Below are 18,991 nucleotides of genomic sequence, written 5' to 3'. Positions count from 1 at the left end.
CCTTCTTACGGAAACCAATGGAACAGGAAAGGGGGGAAATGACAGTGATACACAAAGTAACCTCTGTCACACACAGCAAGATGGATTGCAGTAATTGTAGATGTAGAACAGTTGCATCTGAGAAACACTTGCAGAAATATAACTTACGGATGGTTCGTCATCATGACCCGGGGTAACATCTTGGACTAACAAACAAAACGTCATGGATTCCTAGTGTGTTCGCTGCCACTGTTTAAAACTGAACAAGTATCGTGAGTTATTTCCTGACAAAGGGCAACGGCCTTGCCGCAGTGGATACACCGGTTACCGTCAGATCACCGAAGTTAAGCGCTGTCGGGCGTGGCAGCACTTGGATGGGTGACCATCCGGGCCGCCATGCGCTGTTGCCATTTTTCGGGGTGCACTCAGCCTCGTAGTGCCAACTGAGGAGCTACTCGACCGAATAGTAGCGGCTCCGGTCAAAGAAAACCATCATAACGACGGGAGTGCGGTGTGCTGAGCACACGCCCTCCTATCCGCATCCTCCTCTGAGGATGCCACGGCGGTCGGATGGTCCCGATGGGCCACCTGTGACCTGAAGACGGAGTGCTTTTATTTCCTGACAAAAGTGATCTAAAAAGTATGCAAAATATTTTCATAGTGAAAATCGCAATAGTATAAAATTCAATGAATATTATTCAACGGTGATTTGGCTATTAATGATTTCGTCTACAAAATTTTCAGTCAGTGTTATGTAGTTGCAATTTTCACTATTTAAAGATTTTTTCAATAAAATTTTTTACTTTAATTAAAATCCTGTGCAATGGCAGCTGAAGTCTTCTGGTCTAAAGAGCGACCCTAGTTCTGCCAACGGCCTCGTCAAAGAGAGTGGAGGAGCGGACACAGGTTTGTGACTCTCTCTTGCCCTTGGGGTGGGAAACTAACCGTAAAAGGTGGAGGTATCAGAAATGATCAACGGTACGTGGCTGCAGAAGGCAATGGAAATTACCACGTTAAAGTCGCGTAATATGTATCCACACGATATGTGGCCTGTAGGCCATAAAGTGTCACGGTTATGGACTGATAAGGTAAGAAATGAGGAGGTTCACCGAAGGAACCGCGGGGAGAGGAACGTGTAGAAAACATTGTCAACAAGACGGGACAGAATAACAAGGCCTGTCTTAAGACATCAGGGAATAACTTCCGTAGTCTTGATGGAGCTGTAGAGGGGAAAAGCGTAGAGAAAGTCAGAGGCTGGAATACATCCGGCAAATAACTGAGGACTGAGTCGTGTCACGGTTCAGCCATTTGATTTAGCAGCGAGATTATTTCACTTGTTTTCGCCGCAGCGATAGGGGGCGTGATCACTGAGCGCTGTTGGTGCTGGTGCGCGAAGGAACAGTTTTGGGAGGACGGCTCGGTCGGGAGATGGCGACAGGACGGAAGCGGCGGAGAGTCAACTGGTGCCTGCCGGCTAAGGACTGCGATGAGTGTGGCTGTTTGCGAGCATGTGGGGAGGACGGAACGCTCGCTTGCTTAGCGTGGTTCTCCATGACCAGCTGTCGTTTGTTGGGCCTAGCACTCGAGTGTAACAGGAAACTGCATTGGTGTGGTTCTCGTCACCCGGCTAAGGCCAAAATTTTCATATACTTTTATTATATTTCATGACCATTACTTTATTAAGGGGTTGGTACTTGTAGCCAACATTTTGTGACTTGAAAAACTTCAGAGAATATCATAATGTGCCAGGTGTCTACTGTGAATAATTCTTAATTTGTTTCATAGTGTATGGCACGTTATCCACTATCATCGATCATTTTATGAAAGTTCTGTCCAGATTATTATTACATTAGACTTTGTTAAAATTATTGCGTTTAAATTGCAAATTTCCTAATTCTACTAATATTGCTTGGGATAAACCCATCTATTTCTTGATATTACCATACTAGTGTATTAAGTTGTCTTTCTTCTCGAGACTGACTCAATTTATTTTGGAACACGTAGTGGGGGGGGGGGGGGGGAGTATTTAAATGAAAATTTGCTAGATAACACAACCGTCGTGAAATTGAAAACTTGACAGTGTTTACTTATGTCACCAGTCGTTAATGTTATTTCTGTCTTGTAGCTTACTTAACTGATATAAAACAATTTTGAAATGTTGTGTATTTGTCGCGAAAGGTGAACTGATGTCACATGACATTGACATTTGTGTAGGATTTACGTAAGCTTAAGTGAAAGAGGTAAAAAAACAAAAACTGATTATCACTGCCACATTTCTTTTTTAATAGGCAGTAGGGAATTTGTTGCACTCTTGCCAAATTTGATTTTTTTAAGGTTTGATTTACATGTAGTGCAAATCATAAGTTCAATATTTTTCTGGTGTAATTGTTAATATTTGTACATGTTGAGCTATTGTACGATATAATATACCTTTTACTAACAGTACCTTTATGTAATCTTTCAGAGTGGGACTGCATGTTCTTCTAGAGACTGTTTTTTTTTAATTTTATTGCTAAAATTTCCTTTTAAACTGTTAATTGTATTAACTTGGATGTATAACCAATTATTGTTAAATAATAAATTTGTGTCAACAAGGTTTGGACCAAATAAATGTGCCTACACCTTCCCCGTCCTGGCTCTGCTACCGTCTGTACATCACAAGGGCGTTGCGTGCAAGTATTACTCTGAGATGAAGAGGTTGACGCACGAGAGGAATCGCGTTGGGACGCATCAGACCAGCCAAAACAGTAATTTAAAAAAAGTAATAAAAAACCGTGGCTGCGAGGGAGGGCAGTTTTGACAGCAGCAATCACCAGTTGAACAACAAAATTCAAATTACCTCTCAAATGATCTGGTCTAGGTTTCCAAATACCTTCCTTAGACTTTACGCCAAGAAATAAACACTTCCTTCAACAACGTTATAGCTGATTTTATGCCGCGTAGCTGTCGAACAGTGCTCTGTCTGCTTACCTTCCCTCTCCGAATTCAAGTGAACGCACGCTGTAAATGGGGGGAGAATTGTTTGAAAGAAAAGATGTAGTAATATAAGCAAACACCGCCCGAACAGGCCGTGACGGCTCAACGGTTCCGACAGGCCGCCGTGTCATCCTCAGACCTTAGGCATCATCGGATGCTGATACGGAGGGGCATGTGCTCAGCACACCGTTCTCCCGGGTGTTGTCAGTTTTCGTGACCGGTGCCGCTGTTTCCCAATCAAGTAGTTCCTCAATTAGCCTCACAAGGACTGAGTGCATCCCGCTTGCCAACAGTACTCTGCAGGCCCAGACGGTGACCCATCCAAGTGCTAGCCAAGCTAGACACCGCTTAACTTCGGGGTCTGACGGGAACCGGTGTTAGCACTGCGGCAAGGCCGTTGGCGTCTCTAGTACTATGCGGATAATAGTTCTTACATTTATATTTAACGATACAAATTAATGTCTCGAATACATCACTAGAAGTGAAACCAAGTTGCGCAGTAATTATGTGTCGCGCAGCTGAGTCCATTCTTTTCGGTGCTCAGTTGATCCCATTCCGTTCACTTATTGAAGGTGACACGAACGGTCCCACTTGCTAGCAAACAGGACGATTATAATAACTATGTGAGAATACATTCGCGTAAACCCTTTCATAAGGCTAACTGTTTCCGAAGTGTTGCAAGCGATAATTCATACATAGGAGTTATATTCAATTTGTCTATTTTTTTTCACAACGAAATGACAGATTTAGTATTCTGCGTACTCAACACCTGTACCCACGCCGACGATAGTTCAAATGAGTGATGGTCTCGAAATGAAAACATGGACAGTGATTAAGCTGCCACTTTAATGCCCGCCCCGAGCTGCTCTTATTTTGCGTCGACCACCTGAGCGCTCCAAAAGCCGCTGCCTGATCATATGCGGCAGTAAACGTCCAAGTGTAAATGCTGGGATCGGCTTCCCGATGACGTATGGCGAACCTTTTATGGATGCGATTGCTTCTCAGGCGGGAGATTATCCGTGTCACCATCGACATATTTGTCAGTTACGTGGAGCGCAGTTTCCTTAATCGCATGCATGAGAAGAGAAAATTATTCGGGGAAATGTGAGCGATAGTACAGTTCTGCAATATGTTCGCATGAGAACATTGCACTCAATACCTACAGCATTATCCGCGTTACACATAACATCCCTTCCTATGTCTTTTTTGTTACGTGTTTCTGCTCCAAGGTGTATAGTCAGCGTTCCTCTGGTTTAATGCTCAAGTGAAACACACTACTTTTCTTGTCAGCAGGGCGTCCAGCTTGCACCATTCGAAATATAAAAGTTTAAAGAAGTCAATTCCAGTAGCTGCAAATAAAGATTACATTGGCTTCTTATAAAATTCTACATTTTGATTTAAAATTTAACGTTTCTCTTCACGTAATAGTATTCCACAGTCACTCTTTTTTGAGTGGAGTACTGTTTACAGCACACGTGACCCCCCAAAACCGCGCCCCTCCTCACACCCCTAAACTTCACAATAACGCTACAGATAAAGATGTGCATAATTGGCCAAGCAGACGTCAGCACCAGTAATATAAGTAACACGAGCGTTCTGCATGTATCATATTGAATCAGTCTTTTCACACTTTTCTAGTGCTCAACTTAAACCTAAGAAAACTAATGCTAGACAGAAGAACATGTATCTACTCGTTTATTAACGAACCAATACAAAACAAATCCCTAAAAGAATCGAATAAATGTGATACCAGTTAAATTTGTTACACGTCAGTAGGCAGGATGTGCTTAATTTAAGAGACATATATATCTTATGTTGATTTAATCTCTCAATATCATATTTCTTGCATGCTGTTTGTTGCTGGTGCCCTACTCTTTGCACAGTTTAATCATCACCTGAGACTAGAGAGTTAATACAGTTATTATGATTCAATATCGTTCCTTACTTGATATTCTACTTAACCTACTTAACCTAAATTATCCTAAGTACAAACACACACACCCATGCCCGAGGGAGGACTCGAATCTCAGCCGGGACCAGCCACACAGTCCATGACTGCAGCGCCTTAGGCCGCTAGGCTAATCCCGCGCGGCTTGAAATCATAAAACCAAGTACGTAACAATATAACGACTGATCTGTTAGCAGTGAATATTGTTCTGTTTATACATACATTTATACAGATAAAACTTCTTCGAAGACTGCTGTAAATTCATTTAAAGATTTAAAATATATCTGAATAATATCTAGAAATTACATTGACATATAGAAGCTTTTGATGCATTACCATATCTGTAACTGACACTGCCAGAAAATATGACCTGAGGAGGAAGTTTAGTCTTTAAATATTGTTTAATTATTAAAATAAATTGCAGAAATTAATGATAAGCAACACAATTTGGTGTTAGCTCATGACTTAATGAATATAGGAATTGCGCCGTTTTTTTGTCGCTGAGATAGAACAGTGATGCAGTTCTTTGACTAGTTTTTGTTTGACGCAGCAGGTATGTATCCTCGCGGTGGAGGTGGAATAAACAGAAATACAACCATTTTGTTTTTTTCGACGAAATTTGTATGTTTTTCGTCTGAAGCGTGGACTGTAGCGTGACACTTATTCCAGATACCACTCCTCCTCTAATGGGACACACATGCAATTACGTACTTCGGATCAATTAATTTTCGTCATACACACCCCTCAGTCTCAAAAAACACAGTCTTGTTAAAGGCCCGACAATCGGTCTTTTCACCTTGCCACTGCTGCCTTACAGCAGAAATATTGTGTACTCATTTTCTATACTAACAATGTCACGATTAGCCTTACACTCCTGCATGCTTTAGTAAGAGAGAACCAGTCGACTAGTATGAAGCAACCGCAGCGCCATTGTTCTCAGACTTAATCGCAGAGATGCAGTGGGAACAAAGGAACCACGTTAGCACTGGTGTACCAGCGGCTTCCCGATTTATCAAGTATGCAATCCGCAACATTCGTCTCGTACGCGCTCCGTTTCCGATCTCTAACATACTTACCGATAGTGTGGATAGCCGTCAAGAGGACCACTGTCAACTGCGGACTATTTTGCTTTCACCTTGTACTGGTGGAATGGGAAATCCTTCCGTCGACAGGCGCCAAAACGCGACACACCACAGTTACCCACAAAGTTGTGAAGCGGCCATTACACAGTTGAGTCCAGTGCCTGCAGCCAGCTTACTTTGATGACTACCTTCTGCTCGGCCGCTGGTGGCCGAACGGTTCTAGGCGCTTCAGTCTGGAACCGCGCGCCCGCTACGGTCGCAGGTTCGAATCCTGCCTCGGGCATGGATGTGTGTGATGTCCTTAGGTTAGTTAGGTTTAATAAGTTCTAATTTCTAGGGGACTGATGACCTCAGAAGTTAAGTCCCATAGTGCTCAGAGCCATTTGAACCGTTTTTGAACCAAATTAGAATTTTAAGGCAAATGACCACAATCACAGCTGAAAGCCTTACACAGCCAGGAACGGCAATAATATAAAAAATTCTGAATCCTGCTGTAAGACAGATGTTAAGTCCCGTAGTGCCCAGAGCCATTTGAACCATTTTTTGAACTACCTTCTGACTTAGCAGACGCTATTTATAAAGTGTCACGCATCAATCTATAACAATGCTAAGCACCATTTGTAGTACACTGGTTATTTCATATTGTGTTTCCTCATTTCTGTTATAGTGCCGTCCCATCGAACAAGTCTTAGCAGCCATGCAACCAGCTACCTTCAACGAAATACACTTTTCTGCTATTTTGGATATTTCGGCTAAATTACGATGAGGTGATGAAAGTCATGGGATACTTTCTAATATCGTGTTGGACTTCCTTTTGTCCGACGCAGTGCAGCATATCGACGTGGCATGGACTCAACAAGTCGAAATGTTGAGCCATGCTGTCTCTATAGACATCCATAATGGCGAAGCTGTTGCCATTGCAGGATTTTGCACACTAACTGGCCTTTCGATTATGTCCCTTCAAAAATGTTCAACGGAATTCAAGTCGGGCTGTGTGGGTGGCCAAATAATTCGCTTCAGTTGTGTAGAATGCTCAAGAAATTTCACTATCAGGCGTTAGACGACAGGCGTAGTGCATCACGAAGAGGTTTACTACTGAAATTTCGAGAGAGCACTTTCTGGGAAGGGTCGGTAAACATATTACTTCCTCCCATATACATCTCGCGAAATGACCACGACGAGGATATTTGAGAAATGTAGCTAATACAGAGGCTTACCAACAATCATTCTTCCCACGCGCCACTCGCGAGAGGAACAAAACTGGTATCAGTTAGTGGTACCTGAAGTTCCCTCCGTCACACATCGTCACGTGGCTCGCGAAGTATAATGTTCATGTTCTCGTAGACAGATGTACGATACTCGCAGTAGAGGTAGTTGTATTTGAAAAAGACATGTTGATACGGATATCTCTGTAACTAATGAAGCCTTGAGAAGAAACAATACTTCTTTTACGGAGGACTTTCCATGATCCATCTAGGTGAAAACGAAATTACAATAGCTTAATCGGTTTTCTAAGAACTTGAGGTGAAGACCTTACCAAAAATATCCTCTACCTTGTTTGTACAGAGGCTGTAGTTCATTTAATTATTCTTCCAGCTATAGGAAATAGAATAACGTGCTGGTACTGTGGAGTAAAAGATGATTTTAAATTAAGAAATTACTGTGTGCAGGTGAGAGTTAGCCATGTTGTCGTCGTCGTTGTTGTTGTTGTCTGCTGATCGAAGCCGAGGTTAATGCAGCTTTCCACGTTTATTCTGTGTTAGCCTAAAAATTACTTTTCTCCTCAGTATGACTGAACCTCGTCTTTAATTATGCGATATACCCAGCTAACATCCAAAATTCTTCTATAGTTCCATATTTCAAATGCTTCTACACTACTGGCCATTAAAATTGCTACACCAAGAAGAAATGCAGATGATAATCGGGTACTCATTGGTCAAATATATTATACCAGAACTGACATGTTATTACATTTTCATGCAATTTGGGTGCATAGATCCCGAGAAATCAGTACCCAGAACAACCACCTCTGGCCGTAATAACGGGCTTGATACGCCTTGTGATTGAGTCAAACAGAGCTTGGATGGCGTGTACAGGTACAGCTGCCCATGCAGCTTCAACACGTTACCACAGTTCATCAAGAGTAGTGACTGTCGTATTGTGACGAGCCAGTTGCTCGGGCACCATTGACCAGACGTTTTCAATTGGTGAGATATCTGGAGAATGTGCTGGCCAGGGCAGCAGTCGAACATTTTCTGTATCCAGAAAGGCCCGTACAGAACCTGCAACATGCGGTCGTACATTATCCTGTTGAAATGTAGGGTTTCGCAGGGATCGAATGAAGGGCAGAGCCACGGGTCGTAACACATCTGAAATGTAACGTCCACTGTTCAAAGTGCCGTCAATGCGAACAAGAAGTGACCGAGACGTGAAACCAATGGTACCCCGTACCATCACGCCGGGTGATACGCCAGTATGGCGATGACGAATATACGCTTCCAATGTGCGGTCACCGTGATGTCGCCAAACACGGATGCGACCACCATGATGCTGCAAACAGAACCTGGATTCATCCGAAAAAATGACGTTTTGCCATTCGTGCCCCCAGGTTCGTCGTCGAGTACACCATCGCAGGCGCTCCTGTCTGTGATGCAGCGTCAAGGGTAACCGCAGCCATGGTCTTCAAGCTGATGGTCCATGCTGCTGCAAACGTCGTCGAACTGTTTGTGCAGATGGTTGTTGCCTTGCAAACGTCCCCATCTGTTGACGCAGGGATCGAGACGTGGCTGCACGATCCGTTACAGGCATGCGGATAAGATGCCTGTCATCTCGACTGCTAGTGATACGAGGCCGTTGGGATCCAGCACGGCGTTCCGTATTACCCTCCTGAACCCACCGATTACATATTCTGCTAACAGTCATTGCATCTCGACCAACGCGAGCAGCAATGCCGCGATACGATAAACCGCAATCGCGATAGGTTACAATCCGACCTTTAGCAAAGTCGGAAACGTGATGGTACGCATTTCTCCTCCTTACGCGAGGCATCACAACATCGTTTCAGCAGGCAACGCCGGTCAACTGCTGTTTGTGTATGAGAAATCAGTTGGAAACTTTCCTCATGTGAGCACGTTGTAGGTGTCGCCACTGGCGCAAACCTTGCGTGAATGCTCTGAAAAGCTAATCATTTGCATATCACAGCATTTTCTTCCTGTCGGTTAAATTTCGAGTCTGTAGCACGTCATCTTCGGGATGTAGCTATTTTAATGGCCAGTAGTGTATTATTTTCTTGCCTGGACAGCTTATCGTCCAGAAAAGTACCTTCAGAAAAGACTTTGTTAGATTAAAATTTAAAAAGTGAATTTAACAAATTCTTCTTTTTTAGAATTCCTATCTTTGGTATAGGTATTCTGCACGTACTTTGTTGTATCTGATAGAATTATAATGTCATCGTAGTTTGTTGTATATGATAGAATTATAATGTCATCATCTCGCCCCAAAGTTGTTATTCCTTCCCCCTAAACTTCAATTCTATCTCCAAATCTCTTCTTCGTTTCCCTTACTGTTTCCTCTATGTACAAGTTGAGTAGCTTCCTAACCAAACATCTGTATAGTGTTTTTTGTCGGACTAGCAGAATGCGGCCGGGCGTGGTTGCGGAGTAGCATCACTTCACGCAGTCTTCCTGGTCGTTGTTCTTGGACTTCGTCTGCATGACATCTCAGTTGTCGACAATAAACGTCGAGGAATCAATTCGTCATACACCACACCGTCACCGTTGCACCAGAAGCATAACATTATCTTTTGTGGATGCACGCAGGACTTTGTAATGGAAACTGATGCTTTGTTTGCGCTCAACTATTCCTTTCTTTTAGTTACGTTAGCATAATGACACCGTTTCTTGACACCATTAACGATACAGTATAGGAATGGTCAGTGCTATCCATGAGCCAGCTGATGACGATCTGGGATAGATGCACCCACTGATATTTGCGATTTTTGGCTTGGAGCATGCGGTAGCCGAACATTCGATTTCTGAGCGTTCCCCATTGCGTGCAGATGTTTTGCGATGGTGAAGACCATTTTCTTTCCGTGCTCTGTCCAGTGGCATTATTCCCGTACATGGCGGAAGTATTTCTGGCTGCCTCTGCTGCTCTCACGTCTACTGAAATTAAACAGAAGTACTGAGCCGTGATGCGGCTCGCGTTGGTGGTGTTTGTAGGTTTCCGCCCTCTGTTGCAGACCAGACGGTATCGTTTAGTTGGCATGGTTGTGGTTGTTTGTCTTCTTCTCATGCTGACTGGCGCCACTCGGTTTCGCAAGCGTTGCCTGTCCGCTAGAGGCAGCAGTGGCGGTTATCGATAAGTTGTAACTGTTGCTCTATTTTTGGGGCGACGTCGTTGTTTTGCTGGGTCGTGTAAGTGGAGAGTTCGGTAGGGGACTGAGGAGGAGCCAGGTGCAGTGCCAGAACACGCCGGGACCGCTGGCGGCATGCATGGACTGCCGGATGGAAGAGCTGTGGTCACAAGGGTCCACGACCTCGTCGTAAATCGAATCTAGCAAGCTTTAAAATGCATTTCAATCCAAGTAGAGAAACATCCACCACTGTGATATTCGTGCTGCTGCTCGTAATGTCGCCGAGGCGAAGAGCAGCGAGTGGAATGCTTGGGGAAGGCGGATCTGATTAGCTTTCGTCGACTTCTTATTACTATTTACTGCGTTCAACTTGTAACAATTTGTTTATGTTCAACGAGCGGTAATTTTCCTTACCTGGTTGCCTCTAACGCCCCAGTTACCGGCTCTGGTGGCTAGTGTATGTAACGACAGTGTACACTTCCTCGCCTTGCTACTGCTGTCCAGTAAGGCGTGTAGTTCTGACAGCTTTCTTGACTGTAGGCCGCTTGGTGATTCCTCTGCTCTGGTGCTAAAGACTCCTTTCTCGTCCTGGGGGCTCTAAACACAGTATTCTGGACGTATGATAGACCGCTGGTTTCGGCTTTGGCGTATTGTTCCATTGTTGCATTTGATTTATCGGACGTCAGGTAGCTTCAGCAAGATTACCATTGGTCATTCGTTGCATTGCCACTAGCCTGAGTTATCATCTTGTGAAGTGAATGCTGCTCATTGTCTGCCTATCTCATCGCTCGAGAAGGTATTTGTTGCCGGACTTCCTCAGGCGTTGATTCATGGAGCACCATCTGGATCAGTTGCTTGCTTTTATAACTAAATTTTGCTATTGTATTTTCTGTCTTACAGCAGGATTCAGAATTTTTTATATTATTGCCGTTCCTGGCGGTGTAAGGCCTTCAGCTGTGATTGTGGTCATTTGCCATAAAATTCTAATTTGGTTCAAAAACGGTTCAAATGGCTCTGAGCACTATGGGACTTAACTTCTGAGTTCATCAGTCCCCTAGAACTTAGAACTACTTAAACCTAACTAACCTAAGGACATCACACACGTCCATGCCCGAGGCAGGATTCGAATCTGCGACCGTAGCAGTCCCGCGGTTCCGGACTACAGCGCCTAAAACCGCTCGGCCACCTCGGCCGGCTCTAATTTGGTATTTGTATTTTAGCAGTGAGCCTTAAGACCTTATTTACTGCCATTCCTGGCGTCTGATGCCGTCTGCTGTGTTTGTGGCGACTTACCTTTAATATTTCAATACCTGTAATCTGTAAGTTGCAGCGAGTCATAAACAATTCTAAATTTATTGCCATTCCTGTCGTGTAAGGTCTTCTGCCCAGATCACAGTGGCTTGCTTTCAAAATATTATCTGTTGTGTCTGTATTTAATGGTCACTTGCTAAATTGTAACTCACTTGCAAAAACACTACTATTTACACAGTTGTGTATTCCTTCATTAATAACATGTGGTATTTTTTATTTATTGTTGGGTCTGGAATTACTGGTTTAGAGTAAATTGTGTGGAATTGTAAAAGCAACCAATAGTAACTGATTACGGCCTCGTCCACAATAGTAACCGAATCCTGCCGAGACTCGAACTTGTGACCGTTTACCTTTCGCGGGAAGTGCTCTTCTGACTGATCTACACAAGCACGACTCACGACCCGTCCTCACATCTTTGCTTCCACCTGTACTTCATCTCCTACCTTCCAAACTTCACTTCTATCTACAAATGGTTCAAATCCGCGTCCTGCCATCCAGATTTAGATTTTCCCTCGTTTCCCTAAATCTCTCCATTCAAATGCAGGAATGGTTCCTTTGAAAGGGCACGGCCGATTTCGTTCCCCATCCTTGACACAAACCGACTTTATGCTCCGTCTCTAATGACCTCATAGTCAACGGAAGGTTAAACTCAATCATCCTTTCTTTATTTCCTATCTCAAAATGACAATATGAACTCAAATAGCAAAGGTTGTAAGTAGGCTGTTTAGGTTTTTATATTGGTAACGCCACGTAGCGCTCTGTATGATAATCACTGGCTGTGCTGTGTGCAGTCTGTGGCTGGGTAGCGTTGTTGTAATTGTCGTTATTGTAGTGTTGGGCAGTTGGATGTGAACAGCGCGTAGCGTTGCGCAGCTGGAGGTGAGCCGCCAGCAGTGGTGGATGTGGGGAGAGAGATGGCGGAGTTTTGAGAGCGGATGATCTGGACGTGTGTCCATCAGAAACAGTAAATTTGTAAGACTGGATGTCATGAACTGATATATATATATATATATATATATATATATATATATATATATATATATATATATATATTATGACTTTTGAACACTATTAAGGTAAATACATTGTTTGTTCTTTATCAAAATCTTTCATTTGTTAACTATGCCTATCAGATGCGGCCCGCCACGAATTCCTTTCCTGTGCTAACCTCTTCATCTCAGAGTAGCAATTGCAACCTACGTCCTCAATTATTTGCTTGACGTATTCCAATCTCTGTCTTCCTCTACAGTTTTTGCCCTCTACAGCTCCCTCTAGTACCATGGAAGTCATTCCCTCATGTCTTAGCAGATGTCCTGTCATCCTGTCCCTTCTCCTTATCAGTGTTTTCCACATATTCCTTTCCTCTCTGATTCTGCATAGAACCTCCTCATTCCTTACCTTATCAGTCCACCTAATTTTCAGCATTCGTCTAAAGCACCACATCTCAAATGCTTCGATTCTCTTCTGTTCCGGTTTTCCCACAGTCCATGTTTCACTACCATACAATGCCGTACTCCAGACGTACATCCTCAGAAATTTCTTCCTCAAATTAAGGCCGGTATTTGATATTAGTAGACTTCTCTTGGCCAGAAATGCCTTCTTTGCCATAGCGAGTCTGCTTTTGATGTCCTCCTTGCTCCGTCCGTCACTGGTTATTTTACTGCCTAGGTAGCAGAATTACTTAACTTCATTGACTTCGTGACCATCAACCCTGATGTTAAGTTTCTCGCTGTTCTCATTTCTACTACTTTTCATTACCTTCGTCTTTCTCCGATTTACTCTCAAACCATACTGTGTACTCATTAGACTGTTCATTCCGTTCAGCAGATCACTTAATTATTCTTCACTTTCACTCAGGACAGCAATGTCATCAGCGAATCGTATCATTGATATCCTTTCACCTTGTATTTTAATTCCACTCCTGAACCTTTCTTTTATTTCCATCATTGCTTCCTCGATGTACAAATTGAAGAGTAGGGGCGAAAGGCTACAGCCTTGTCTTACACCCTTCTTAATACGAGCACTTCGTTCTTGATCGTCCACTCTTATTATTCCCTCTTGGTTGTTGTACATATTGTGTATGACCAGTCTCTCCCTATAGCTTACCCCTACATTTTTCAGAATCTCGAACAGCTTGCACCATTTTATATTGTCGAACGCTTTTTCCAGGTCGACAAATCCTATGAAAGTGTCTTGATTTTTCTTTAGCCTTGCTTCCATTATTAGCCGTAACGTCAGAATTGCCTCTCTCGTCCCTTTACTTTTCCTAAAGCCAAACAGATCTTCACCTAGCGCATTCTCAATTTTCTTTTCCATTCTTCTGCATATTATTCTTGTAAGCAGCTTCGATGCATGAGCTGGTAAGCTGATTGTGCGATAATTCTCGCACTTCTCAACTCTTGCCGTCTTCGGAATTGTGTGGATGATGCTTTTCCGAAAGTCAGATGGTATGTCGCCAGACTCATATATTCTACACACCAACGTGAATAGTCGTATTGTTGCCACTTCCCCCAATGATTTTAGAAATTCTGATGGAATGTTATCTATCCCTTCTGCCTTATTTGACCGTAAGTCCTCCAAAACTCTTTTAAATTCCGATTCTAATACTGGATCCCCTACCTCTTCTAAATCGACTCCTGTTTCTTCTTCTATCACATCAGACAAATCTTCACCCTTATAGAGGCTTTCAATGTATTCTTTCCACCTATCTGCTCTCTCCTCTGCATTTAACAGTGGAATTCCCGTTGCACTCTTAAATGTTACCACCGTTGCTTTTAATGTCACCAAAGGTTGTTTTGACTTTCCTGTATGCTGAGTCTGTCCTTCCGACAATCATATCTTTTTCGATGTCTTCACATTTTTCCTGCAGCCATTTCGTCTTAGCTTCCCTGCACTTCCTATTTATTTCATTCCTCAGCGACTTGTATTTCTGTACTCCTGATTTTCCCGGAACATGTTTGTACTTCCTCCTTTCATCAATGAACTGAAGTATTTCTTCTGTTACCCACGATTTCTTCGCAACTACCTTCTTTGTACCTATGTTTTCCTTCCCAACTTCTGTGATGGCCCTTTTTAGAGATGTCCATTCCTCTTCAACTGTACTGCCTACTGCGCTATTCCTTATTGCTGTATCTATAGCGTTAGAGAACTTCAAACGTATCTCGTCATTCCTTAGTACTTCCGTATCCCACTTCTTTGCGTATTGATTCTTCCTGACTAATGTCTTGAACTTCAGCCTACTCTTCATCACTACTATATTGTGATCTGAGTCTATATCTGCTACTGGGTACGCCTTACAGTCCAGTATCTGATTTCGGAATCTCTGTCTGACCATGATGTAATCTAATTGAAATCTTCCCGTATCTCCCGGCCTTTTCCAAGTATACCTCCTCCTCTTGTGATTCTTGAACAGGGTATTCGCTATTACTAGCTGAAACTTGTTACAGAACTCAATTAGTCTTTCTCCTCTTTCATTCCTTGTCCCAAGCCCATATTCTCTGTAACCTATTCTTCTACCCCTTCCCCTACAACTGCATTCCAGTCGCCCGTGACTATTAGATTTTCGTCCCCCTTTACATACTGCATTACCCTTTCAATATCCTCATACACTTTCTCTATCTGTTCATCTTCAGCTTGCGACGTCGGCATGTATACCTGAACTATCGTTGTCGGTGTTGGTCTGCTGTCGATTCTGATTAGAGCAACCCGGTCACTGAACTGTTCACAGTAACACACCCTCTGTCCTACCTTCCTATTCATAACGAATCCTACACCTGTTATACCATTTTCTGCTGCTGTTGATATTACCCGATACTCATCTGACCAGAAATCCTTGTCTTCCTTCCACTTCACTTCACTGACCCCTACTATATCTAGAATGAGCATTTGCATTTCCCTTTTCAGATTTTCTAGTTTCCCTACCGCGTTCAAGCTTCTCACATTCCACGCCCCGACTCGTAGAACGTTATCCTTTCGTTGATTATTCAATCTTTTTCTCATGGTAACCTCCCCCTTGGTAGTCCCCTCCCGGAGATCCGAATGGGGGACTATTCCGGAATCTTTTGCCAATGGAGAGATCATCATGACACTTCTTCAATTACAGGCCACATGTCCTGTGGATACACGTTACGTGTCTTTAATGCAGTGGTTTCCATTGCCTTCTGCATCCTCATGTCGTTGATCATTGCTGATTCTTCCGCCTTTAGGGGCAATTTCCCACCCCTAGGACAAGAGAGCACCCTGAACCTCTATCCGCTCCTCCGCCCTCTTTGACAAGGCCGTTGGCAGAATGAGGCTGACTTCTTATGCCGGAAGTCTTCGGCCGCCAATGCTGATTATTTATCAAAATTTAGGCAGTGGCGGGGATCGAACCCGGGACCGAAGAAGTATTAATCATGTATCAAAGACGCTAGCCCTTTTTTTTTTAATCTCATTTTTTGTTCGCATTTGTTCGCTGTATCTGCTCGGGGCGGACGTCGTAAGACATCCGATGAAGTTCGTTGATGATCGATTAACTCAGTTTTTTTATTACAGAGGGTACGTAACCCTCTGACCGAACACGCTGAGCTACCGTGCCGGTTCCCCTAGACCACGGGTATTCAGTAGTTAGAATCTTTTATTTATATGGCAATTTTGGCGCTCGCTGTATTGCAGTAGTTCGAGTAATGAAGATTTTTGTGAGGTAAGTGATTCATGAAAGGTATAGGTTATTGTTAGTCAGCGCCATTCTTTTGTAGGGATATTGCAAGTCAGATTGCGTTGCGCTAAAAGTATTGTGTGTCAGATTAGTGATGATTAGAATAAGTAAAGAGAGAAATGTCTGAGTACGTTCAGTTTTACTCAGCTGTTTGAAAATCAAATAACGTAAGGGGTTTATCAGCACAGTCATTCATAAATCTTTCTAAGGAGACGTTTCACAGTCAAATACAAATAAAAATTACAATTAATAAATAATCTGACAGCAAACAGAATACCGAGAAGCTAAACAAATACGCTACGAATTTATGCACCGACCTAATACCATAAAGCTATAATATACACGTAGTGCAACACTGGAATTGAGTTTAGATACGCTTACTTGTTTTTAAAAAAAATGGATCTGAGCACTATGGGACATAACATCTGAGGTCATCAGTCACCTAGAAATTAGAACTACTTAAACCTAACTAAGATAAGGACATCACACACATCCATGCCCGAGGCAGGATTCGAACCTGCGTACGTAGCGGTCGTGCGGTTCCAGACTGAAGCGCCTAGAACCGCTCGGCCACTTCGGTCTGCCTTACTTGTTTTAGATAAATTGATAAATCAACATTCTTTTACGCGATCGCATGTCAAATAAACGTTACAAGCAAAAAATCTGAAAGCACAGAACTGATAAGGCTGATAAAGTCGCTGCGACAGCGGCCTTGCGGGAAGCAGCGCTGTGTGGATTTGCGGTGCTGAGGCACGAGAGGTGAGGCTAGAGGTAGGTGGGGGGCATCCGCTCCGTTATGAGCGGCGAATATACGGCGGTCACAAACTTGCGAGGAGGTATAAAACCGAATTAATGGCGAGGAAGGACCCGGCCCGCTCCGGCTAGACGGACTGCATTGTGGGGTCGTAGAGATGCAGAGCAGGGTGTTCGGAAAGGAAATGGGACTGATATATCTAGCAGCCGAGTCGGACGGCGCCACGCAGCGGCGGAGCGGAAAAGCGTGTCTGTCAGACATCGCCGCCACGCACCCCCGCAAGCCTTGCCTCGTCTCGTCTTGGTTGGATGCCAGTTAAACTGAGCGCACCTGTGCGCCATAGGCGTGCAAACTGTACTGATCTTGCAACACTCCCGTTAAAAAATGCAACTCTCACATCAACAAAGTCATTTCATTGACAAGTATTGTGACAAGTAATTAATCATTTGTACTGTTTCTCCTGGGTGGACTTGGGTTTAAAAAAATGTAAACTAAATATTACGATAAATTCTATAAATAATCGACAAGTACGCCAAAGAAGAAGAGACAGAACTACAATGGACATGTTATTCCATGGACTCTTGCGCTTATATGCATGAACAGTCTTTCCTTTGTCTTTCACTTATCTTATCTGCTTGGATTCGGACCTAAGGGGACGTTCTTGTGTAAAGCTCATCTTGCTGTACCGGCTGATAATGCAAGTTGTACTTGAAACCCGAAAAATATAATGGTTGTTTTGTCAAAAGAATTTGTGTATCTCGTCAATCAATTGGTAGTCTGCCGGCCGGTGTGGCCGAGCGGTTCTAGGCGCTCCATTCTGGAACCGCGCGACCCCTACGGTCGCAGGTTCGAATCCTGCCTCGGGCATGGATGTGTGTCATGTCCTTAGGTTAGATAGGTTTAAGTAGTTCTAAGTTCTAGGGGACTGATGACCTCAGATGTTGTCCCATAGTGCTCAGAGGCATTTGAGCCAATTGGTAGTCTGATACCTGGATTGTCTTTAGTAGATATGGGCCTTAACAAAGAAGTTTCATTGTTAGGCGCCATCTTAGATAAATCTTTAACATTTTTCTTTTAGCTCATCTACGAGACGTGCCGTCGGTTAGGACAGTTAACCTTATTTCAGATCCCACGAGACCGGAGGCAGCTAGTAATAATTTAACAATTTTACTTACAAATGGTTCAAAAAAATGGTTCAAATGGCTCTGAGCACTATGGGACTTAACATCTTAGGTCATCAGTCCCCTAGAACTTAGAACTACTTAAACCTAACTAACCTAAGGACATCACACACATCCATGCCCGAAGCAGGATTCGAACCTGCGACCGTAGCAGTGCCGCGGTTCCGGACTGCAGCGCCTAGAACCGCACGGCCACCGCGGCCGGCAATTTTACTTACCGATTTTCTTTATATAACGAGATAACATCCCAGACAGAAAAGGTCTGGTCACAGGGTTCCAGTTCCATTATAGGATTTCATTTGTAAATGGTACTCTTGTTATCTTGTATTGGGGAATCGAGACGAAGCCACGATCTTAAGTTACGTATTGCAGTAGTGTACATAGAGCAGACTTGGCAAATATTCTCTGGTGCAATAATCACACGACTTCTCACGAGCCTGGAATATTATCTGTGGTGCTGGGTAAATAAGAGAAGGACAATTAACTATCGACGATAACGTAACTACCCTGAGAACTGAGATAGTTTACTTAGTGCTTATACACGTCGTCCTAAATTAAACAAGATATTACACTGTTAATAATATTCCTACATTAGTTATTTCTGTTTTAGGCTGAGCCATTGCATCAATTTGTGTTTCTTTTTTGTTTAAGTCACGGCTCATATCCACTCTATAGCATTACGCTGATATCAAAGAAAGAGTCACAAATAA

At 43.3% G+C, this 18,991-nt stretch overlaps 1 protein-coding gene and 1 pseudogene across 1 annotated transcript in view; one reads left to right on the top strand and one right to left on the bottom strand.

The window, feature by feature from the left end:
• The window catches only part of LOC124805538 (lutropin-choriogonadotropic hormone receptor-like), an 860,476-nt gene that overhangs the window by 672,685 nt on the left and 168,800 nt on the right, over window positions 1-18,991 (bottom strand). The window lies entirely within an intron of this gene.
• Window positions 273-389, top strand: LOC124709217 (annotated as a pseudogene).

This window comes from Schistocerca piceifrons, chromosome 7 (genome assembly GCF_021461385.2).
Source record: "Schistocerca piceifrons isolate TAMUIC-IGC-003096 chromosome 7, iqSchPice1.1, whole genome shotgun sequence".
Lineage (NCBI taxonomy): Eukaryota > Metazoa > Arthropoda > Insecta > Orthoptera > Acrididae > Schistocerca > Schistocerca piceifrons.
This window is presented reverse-complemented; position numbering and strand designations above follow the sequence as displayed.